Genomic DNA, 10,100 nt, shown 5'->3' on the forward strand with positions numbered 1-10,100 from the left:
GTCTATGGACATGGATGCGGGAGGCTGCCATTTAACCGTGGCCACATACATTTAACAATAATTGAAACCAACCGCACGAAATTCATGCAAACCGGGCAAATTTTGATATAACACGGCGCATTTCATTTAAACTAGGATAATTTGTACATAAAACCAGAACCAGACGATATTTCGTTCAGTGAACTAAAAACATTAAAACAAAACTCTAAACTATCCTACACTTGAGGGTGACCTGGTAGGCCATGTCGGGCTGGCTGGCGGTTCCTCCTCCACTATCGTCGCCCGATCTGGCGTCGGAGTCGAGTTTCGGGCGGCGGAAGGTGGCGGCGTCGCGGCAGGGCTCCTGGCAGCCGCCTGACGCTCACGGATGATCATCTTCGCTTCCTCATGCGCCGTGCGCAGTGCGGCCGTGAGCACCATGAACATGGGCTGGGTGAGAGTTCGGCGGTCCTTCAAGGAGGCGGCGTTGGCGGCGATGATCTTGCTGAGAGATCATTCCTCGTGGTACTTGGACATCTCCATGTCGAGGCGGCGAAGACAACGCTTGGCCGCCTCTGATGTCGTCACGGAGCGGTCTAGGGCCCAGGCGTACACCAGTCCGGGTCCGTCGCGATGTGTGGAGGCGGGATGTCAGAGTCCGCGAACTTGGACCGGCGCGCGATGTTGCCCATGTCCCGCCGACGCTGCTCCCTGTCGTCATCCTCATGCGTCGTCATGGCGCTCCGGGGCGACGAATAGCTGTCGTCGCCCTCCTATTGTCAAGGTAGTGGAGAATGCGAGTGTGCGCCTTCATCGCGATCGCATTGGGCAGGGGAGGCGGCGCGCGGCACACCTCCTTGATGACGCGCTGGGGCGGTGGAGAGAGTTGCACCTCCTTGACGCGCCAGGCGGCAGAGAGAGTCGCTCTTCCTTCACACAACGTCTGATTTGGACGTTGCGGTTGTGCGCCGAAGAGCTTGGAGGGGATGCGGCTCCGGCTTCAAGGGGGAGCGTCCCCGGTGGCGGAGCTGGGGCGTTCAGGTAAAGCATGGAGCAACAGAGTATCAACTCCATCTGCCCCTCGTACTTCGTGTTGGTGGCGGCGTATACCTGGCCCGCACCGCTGGCGTGGACTGCTGCTGCTGCGGGGCCTGGTCCTCCTCATCTCCGAAGGAGATGACGACTTCCTCCTTCATCAAGGAGCCACCCGCGCATGAGGATGACGACCCCGAAGTTCGAGGGAGGCTTTGCGACGACCGCCCGAGCCCACATCAGAACCGCCGCCTTCCGGTGCCGACGCCCACGACTTGCCCATCGTTGGAGTTGCGGAGGGAGATGTGCAGTGAGAGGGGAGGAGGAGGACAGATTGTGATGTGAACGGTGCCGAAGCGTGGCTTAAATAGTTGCGCCATGCCATGCGAAGGGCCGGTTGGCCGCTTCAATGTGGTGCAGCATCTGGAGTTGGTTCCTCGGGAATCTGCGTCCGCATTGAAGCGGCGGCTGCCAAGAGGTCGCGTCGGTCAGTGCCGCCTTCCCTCCCTCCGGTCACATCGCGGCATCGATGGCGGCCGCTGCGTGCTCTGGGCCGGCATGAATGTGGCGCGATAAGCGACGCGTTCATCGGAAGGAAAGCTCGGGAGGGGCGGGTGGTCAGGGCGGTCAAAAGCGGGCGTTGACAGCAATCCGGATCCCCGCAAAGCCTCCCCCCACACACACGTTTATCTCCGGTTTGCGGGAGAAAACACATTTAAACCGCTCCGTGGACCGATACATGTCCGGGTTGGATGGCTTCCGCCATCCAGACGTATGCATGTGTTTTTCGGGTCGCCATTGGAGATGCTCTAATGAGCGTCGTGCGCCGTTAGCCAGAACATTGTCATGTGTTTATGAACTCCGTGTGTGTTGTATATATATCTTGGACCCTGATAAGTGCCACACATGTGGCATAAACACACGGCAACTCGGAACGTTTGCAAGTTTAGTGGCGTGAGAATGACAACCTTAGTTATCAAGCATGGCAACTTTCTTATCAGAAGGCAAGTTTCAGTTTTTTTGGGGTTTGTTTCTTCTTTTTAGATAACTTTAGTTGCAGAAAATGTCAGGGCAGGATTGCTTTATACCATGGGTATATATTTTATAATCAGAACAAGTGGAACACTATTGTAGCATAGATCGTGGGAAGCTGAACCTAATGAGGTTCCCTAGTCTCTTCATTGTAAAGGAGCGTTTACCGGGGAAATACCTTTTGGTTTCTTGGTGTATATATGCCTTATATGAGAATTCCCTTTAATAATTACAAAAAAATAAAATAAAAAATAGAAGTTTTTTGGAATAAACTTGACTGTCATTTGCACTAGCATATAAACTAGGTAGGAAGTACGGCTTGCCGCAGCTGGCAGCACCGTTGCTGGGTACAAGTCATATCCAATCCCGTAATACAGTCCTCGAAGCATTACAAATATAAAAATGGCATGATATTGGTTCAGTTAAGTGCCATAAACCAAATCATCATCTATGAACTGACCCAAGAATAATTTAGACAACTGCCACTATTCTGATGGAGTGTCGCTTGTCGCATCCCTGCCGGGTGCAATTATATCTAACCCCATAACAAAATAATTGGACCATTGCGTACAACTAAAACATACAAGATATAACTTCTACAATACGCCCCAAGCATTAAGAATAGGCAGGAAACGCGCGTGGCGCACGGTGCCTGACTTAACCCATTGTCCAACCGTGTAAACAAAGCACATAATGTTGCCAATAGAAACTAGTGACTGCCTAGGATGGATGAGGCAATTATAATTAGTTTACATTAGAAGGATATGGATTCCCTAATGTACTGCAAGGTGCAGTTGAGCTATTGCCATTATCCGAGATGATTGAGTCCAGTATGGTAGGGATGGATGAGGCAACTATAGTAAGTTTATATTAGAAGGACATGGATCCCCCGATGAGGAAACTAGAGTAAGTTTACATTAGAAGGAGCAGTTGAGCTATTGCCATTGTTCAGGATGATCGAGTCCAGTATGGTAATGCCAACGGGCAAGGCAATTATATATATATCAAAAGCAAGGCTAGCAGGACAATGTAGTTTATAGAATAGTTGATCTTGAAGTTCATGGAAAAGGAGAAATATATACTTGGTTCCAAAAAATAAGTAAAAACAATTGATCCTCATTAAGTAGGTACACAAATATCTGAGTTATTATACATAGCATAAGCCAGAGCAACGGTGCGTGATAAGAAACTTGTTGTGAGTATTTCGCTTGGCGCACTGCCTATATCAGCCCATATAATCACCAGTTGACAGTATACAAAAAATGCATGTAACCGTAACACATAAGTGAGCACACGTTCGTTTTATCAGAAATGTATTAGACTTGAATTCTCGTCTGATATACATACACAAAATAAGAACACAATTTAGTGGTCATCCTTAATCTCTCCTATCCATGCATCCTAAAAATATTCATGCATTGCATGAGAGAGATATTTATAACAAAAGCAACACATACTGCCTCTCCAGGACAATGAAAACAGTCCAAAGATCAAAGATACCAAAAGCAAGGTGGAGGAGTGCTAATGCATATAAGGAACACATACTGTTCTATTCCTCTATTCCTCTGTGAAGAAATATAAGATCATTTAGATCACTACTTAGTACTATGTTATAATATTGGACCATATATATAGATCGTTGGGGCCCGTTTGATCACCTTGTTGGCTTACTCCTTGCATGTTGTATTGTGAGGACCTGCCGATGGATATACTTTGTTAGGTTGGGCGTTCATAAAGTATTTATTATGCATAGTGCGAATATGATTCATCTCCTCACCTTGCATACTGATGGTCGTCAACTACTCTCATCCTTTTAGCTGACCCCAAAAAATTCCAATTGGCCATTGCAATCAAACTGCTGAAGCTTACATATAACTAAAAGCATAATTTTAGTTCAAATGTATCCATCTGATTTTTGTTATAAGAACTTCATGTTCAATTCTTATGTTTTTATTTTTACATTTGGCATTGTGATTACTAACATGACATACCCGGACATGAATCTTGTTTATAAGCACTGGTCAGCCAAAAAAATAGAAACATTAAAACCAAATATGAGAAAGTAAACGCAGTTAAACCGCAAGAGGCCATGATACAACTACTTTAATAGTGTTGCAATCTATGCATCTTACAAACCCAAGCCAAGATTTCTGGATGTATAAACAAAAAATAGAGTTGCGACAAAAGAAATTAGATAAGTAACTTGATGATGCCAAAATAACATTCATAAATATGTGACTCGCTATCAATCTCACATGGCTCATTAAAAACAATCAAAGAGAGGACCAACGTGGGAGGTAAAGTCATACCTGTTGTCCACTCTAATGGGACAAATAAATTGGCTCATGTGTACCAGTCGCACACGCCTCAGTTGCCAGCACCTGCTCCTCGTTCTCATTGATCTCCACAAAGGGAAGTAAATAATATGTGTATAGAAAGGTAAGAAGGGGTACGTAAGTCAGGATTCACTTTCAGGACTTACAATAAAAATTATCGCACAAAGACACTAACTAATCAAGCTAGTGTTCCTAAAGCAGAAAGATAAGCATTCATCTATTCCCCGCAAAAAAAAACTATTCATCCATTGAACCGTTAGTGGAGAAAAGCGAGTAAAGATCTTGTGAACACTAATTTATACCTATAGTTGACCATTATATGCCACTTCTACCACTACGGAAAATAACAAACCCCCACAATATATAAAAGACCACACATCATAAGTTGGGCGAATAGTAGTACTATCAATGTTTCTTTAAGAACATTATACAAATTAAACAGAGCATATCATGGTAATTTGAAAATATGTAACTCAAATCGGAATGAAAAGATGCAAACATTCTCTTCAGGTTTAAGTCAACCATATAACCAAGATCATTGGCTTATTCTTGACTTGTGAGAAGAACAAAAACTACTTTCCCTATAGAATGACAATTTCAACCGAAATAGAAGGGGGAAAAAATCTCAAAATCACAGTTTACATAACATGCACACTTGCTAAATATTGCAGCAAATCATAGTTCTGAAATAGAGAAGGATAAATAATCATAGTGACCATGCAACACATTAAAAAAAGTAGTGTTGAGAAACCACAAAGCAACTCTTCTATCAGCACATGCCCACTCAGCATGCATGGTGCATCTCTGATCTGACATCAACACCAATCTCATAAATAAAACAGAAGGGAGTAGGGCTCTAGTACATTGCTAGTATCCGGCTATGGGAATATATTTAAGGATAATAAGAAAAGGCTTACCAGTTCCTACTTTTCCAGTTTTACTTTTAACTAACATTGTGTATCTCGGTTTCATGTTGGTATTGATATTTGACTTAGCTTGGGATGCAGTAAAGAGAATAGACACCACTTGCTTGCTTGGCAGGCTCGCCACCCAACAAAGATGCAAGCATCTTCTGAAGAGAAACATCCAAAACATGGTAAATTAGTAAGTAATGCTTACTTATAGACTAAATATATACAATTTTTTTGTTAAACCGAAAGGTGTTTTTCCTTTTCATATAAAAGGTTAACTCTTAAACCCATACTCATGGCTGAATTAGAATATAGAAAGTTGTACAAACAGTGGGAACCCTACACACTCAAACATGCAGCCAAAGAGTATACTTAATGGGCAAAGAACCTCACTTGCAGTGCACCACAACTATCAATTTACACAACAATATCTGACCAAAATAAGATATGAATCGTCGTCTGCTAGTTTTACAACCAGAGTAGTAGCAATTATTCTGCATATCGTTAGAGACATACTATGAAAGAGTAACAGAAACTTCGTCAACAACCGTGATGACACAGAAAACACAAGATGAATCTCTTTTCTGGTTGCCCTTCCTTTAATAGGTCTTCTTGCATCAAACAAATTGGTGCACATCAGTTATAGCAGCAAAAACATAATATTTATCTGCTCACAATAAGCAATCCTTGGACAATTACTATGGAGAAAAAACAAGCAAGATCTAGTAGTATAATTTAAGGCTGCCCAATCACTAAATGGGGAATTGTGCAAGATCGCAACTACGGATTTACACGACAATGTTGCAAAAGATAGTTGGCATATGATAAAGCAAATTTATCTTACACAACCATTAAAACAACGGAAAATTAAGATCTCTTGAGAGAGAGAGAGAGAGAGAGATCGTAGGTACGTGGACACACTCTCCCCTCTCGTTGCTATGCATCACAGAGATAGATCTTGCGTGATCGTAGGAAAAAATTTAAAATTACCGCGTTCCCCAACATTATGAACTCATAAAAATGCAAATAAGATATCTAAATATGCAGAACACCACCACCTTTATGTGCATGTCATTTGCATTCAGGAAAATGGTATTGTTTAAACTACCCGAGGTCATTAATGTTATTAACATTGTCAAACATAAAAATATATAAATAATACTTTTCTCATGAATAAAAATAACACAGAAATATACATGATGTTTTCTGAACATTCTGATATCATATTTGCAATTTTTTTCATATGAATTTATTTTGAATTTTCAAAGTAATCGTTAAAGTCGTTTGAAAATTCACAACAAGTTCATATGAACTCAGAAAAATGCAAATAAGTCATCAAAATGTTAACAATACGTCATTTATATTTGCGTGTAATTTTTATTCATGAAAACAAATATTGTTTATACCTTTTTATGTTTAATAATGTTAATAACATTAATAATCTCATGTAGTTTAAACAATACTTTTTCTTGAATGCAAATAACATGCTCATAAAGGTGATGTTTTTCTGAACATTTTGATATATTATTTGCATTTTTATGAGTTCATATGAATTTGCTATGAGTGTTCAAACTTCAAAGTATTGTTCAAATGGTCAAAGAGCCCTCGGACGACCTCAGAGACAAATCTAAGGGAGAAACTAAGCAGGGCTGGAAAGTAAGGGGCAAAACCCATGTGGTGGTTCCGACTAAAGGCAAAAATGCATTTGTCCCATAGTACTATCCTCTCTTCCCCGCCTTTGCAATTGATTAGGGGGGCAACAGAGAACCAACCATTGGCTGCGTCCACAGGGAGACCCTTAATTATTGTTGTTGTAGCTTGAATGTGGGAAGAAACGATAGTGGTGTATGTGATATGGAGAATACACATGTAGCACACATGTTGTACTAGGCTCCACCCACATCTAACATATTAGAGTGGCTTAGTTATCTGCAACCTAGAAATATGCATGTCCATATGTTACATAGATCATTCTAGTAGTGAGGATTCCGAACTCCCTGAGAACACCTATATTAGTAAAGCATCACCCTTTTATTTTACTCTCTTTTTATTTACCTTTTTACTTCCTCGTTCGTAGTTCAGATAAACCTCCTTATTATCGTCTCCATAGCAAGCAATAGAAACTATTTTCAGAATACAGTCTGGGTGTGAATGTAGTTGCGTAGTTGCATCCATGCCCAGGCAGTTGTAGGGTTGGTAGTTGTCTACGTATCGCTCCCCGTGGGCATGACAAACTCTTCTTACCACGAATTGCAACATCTATGTGCATTTGAAGGTCATCAAACTTTTTCGGCACCGTTGTCGGAGAGAAAAATGCTTGGTCGGTACCTCTCCTCTCGCATATAGTTTATTCTGTTTGTTTTTATGCATATAGTTTATTTTGTTTGTTTTTATGAAGAAGGAGAAGGGCTCGGGAGTCTCTACATGCTCATGTGCCTCCAGAAACCCCTTCTAGTCTGAGCTTTGATTGCGAAAGGGTTCCTGTCAGAGTTGTGGTTGTGATATGAATCGGTCATGTGGGTCAGCCATGGCCTTATGACTGGCATATAGCACTATCCAACTATCTGAAGCTTAAATAGATTGTTGCCATTTTCTAGTGTCTTACTTTTGCTTTTTTGGAGAAACTAGCATGATATCTTTGGATATGCCATGTTATGTTGCTTTCATATCTAGCTCCTTTGTTTAACACTTTTCCCTTAGGAATATTAGAGATCGGAATATTTTGGATAGAATTGACCCTCGTAGAGGTATATATAGAGTAGATGAGGGGCTGAGGCTTGAAGTACAACATAAGAAATACATAGTTTAAACCTGTTCGATCTGTATCTCCTTCTCTCTATCCTTAAACCAAATTATACATTTAACATCCCACCCGGTCGTAGCGGGAGTGAAGTGGACGATTATGGTTGAATTTAAAGCCTTGCGCTTCTACCGTCTTCTTCGCTTTGCCATCATCACCTATGTCTCTCATGGCTCGGCATCTAGGATGGTGACTGTATCCTCTTCCTTCTCTATCTCACACCTATTCCTGCAGTCACAACAAGAGTGACATGGGCGCTATTTCCATACCGGCCTAGCGTGTGAATGATGTATATTGATGTCGCTTCTAGTAGATGTAATCCACAAAGATTTTTTAGACTATATAGTCGTACATCTTGATGACGATGATCGGTTAGACGCATAAGCGTCAGCGTAAGTGCAGGTTGGTAGCGCGTGTAGCATTGCTTGATGATACGCTCGGTGTCGTCGTCCGTGTACCCAGCACTCATGATCTGAGATGCTGCACGTATGTTAGATGACTCGTATGTTTTTTCTTTTGCATGGGCAGATGATTCATTTCTTTTTCTAAATCGCGAAGATACCAAATACACCTCTCCTGGTCGGAAGAATTGTTGATGCAGTGCCTGTGCGTGTATGTTGTCGTCTCGTAGGGCTGTTTGGTTACCTGTACCCATTTTGGTGGTTGCATTAAAAAAATGAACCAGTCTGACTAGAGACTGGTTGAGAAAATACATTACAAAATACAATGTTTACATGTTGTTTGGTTGCCTGCATACAGAGTCTCTACACCATGAAACCAATTTTCGCTAGGTGTTTGGTTTCACTTCTTCTTTGGTACAACCCCCTGGAAACATCAACGGTCCAGATCGTCCTATACCCCTTCACCTGAAAACTTAAAACATGGCAAGATGGTCATTCCCCCTCCCCCTTCCCCAGCCCCGCCCCCGCGATGTACCCGCACGGCCAGGCGACGTACGTGCTCCCGCGGCTTACGTGGAGACGTACGTACGTGTACGCGCGTCCGACGGCGTTTTTTTTCACTGTGGCGACATACGTACGTCTACGCGGGTCGGTTGGTCAACCCGCGCGTCGCCTGGTGAAAACGTGTCGTGGCGCGTGAACTGCGGCCCCGCCACCCTGTCCCGTCCGTCCCCTTGTCTGCCGCCCCACCGCCTCGTCCCGTCCGTCCCCTCGTCTGCCGCGCCACCGCCCTCGACTGCCGCCCCGCCGCCTGCCGCCCCGTCGCATCCCGTGGGCATCAATGCCGTCCACCCACCCGCCCGTCGCATTTGTTGCCCGTCCGCCCGCTGCCCCGCCGTCTGCCCTATAAAAAGCACCCCGTCCGCCCGTCGCCGCTAACACCACTTCTTCCCCGACCCGTCGACACATCCACCTCCCAAAAGCCCGCCGGCGACATGTCGTTCCACGGTGGCAACAGCTCTGGCACCGGCGGCGACGACGGCCCGAGCGTGTGGCCGTCGAGCCTGAGCACGCCAGAGATAGAGGAGTTCTACCAGTTTGGGCTCCTCGTGCCGCCGGGTTGCCGTCTTCCGCATGACTGGAAGCTCGAAAAGGATGGCTACCCGAGGCGCGGGCCCAGTGCCACCGCGGCGGAGAAGCGGACCGGCGGCCGCAACAACATCGCCGGTCGGCACGCGTTCTGGGATGGCAAGGACTACGCCGCCGTCATCGGCACGTACCGGCTGGCGGAGTCCGGCGTCATGCTCGACCTCAACGGCGACCGCCGCCGCCTTCTTGTCTCGCGCCCCCGTCTAGAAGCGCGCGGCCGTCGGGCCCCTCCACCACCTGCGCCGGCACCCGTCGATCCCCCCGCCCCACCGGAGGTGGAACTGTCACCGGAGCAGGTCGTTCTTCGGGAGGACGGCGATCCCGACGATACGCTGGGCTACCTCGTAGCACTGCGGGCGTCGGTGGATGCAGCGGCAGCTGCAGAGGCGGCTGCTGCTGCGAGGGAGGCCGCCGAGCAGGCGACAGCGATCCAGGCGGCGGCGGCGATTCCGCCGGTGGT

Source organism: Triticum aestivum, chromosome 7B, assembly GCF_018294505.1.
Source record: "Triticum aestivum cultivar Chinese Spring chromosome 7B, IWGSC CS RefSeq v2.1, whole genome shotgun sequence".
In the NCBI taxonomy this organism is placed as follows: domain Eukaryota; kingdom Viridiplantae; phylum Streptophyta; class Magnoliopsida; order Poales; family Poaceae; genus Triticum; species Triticum aestivum.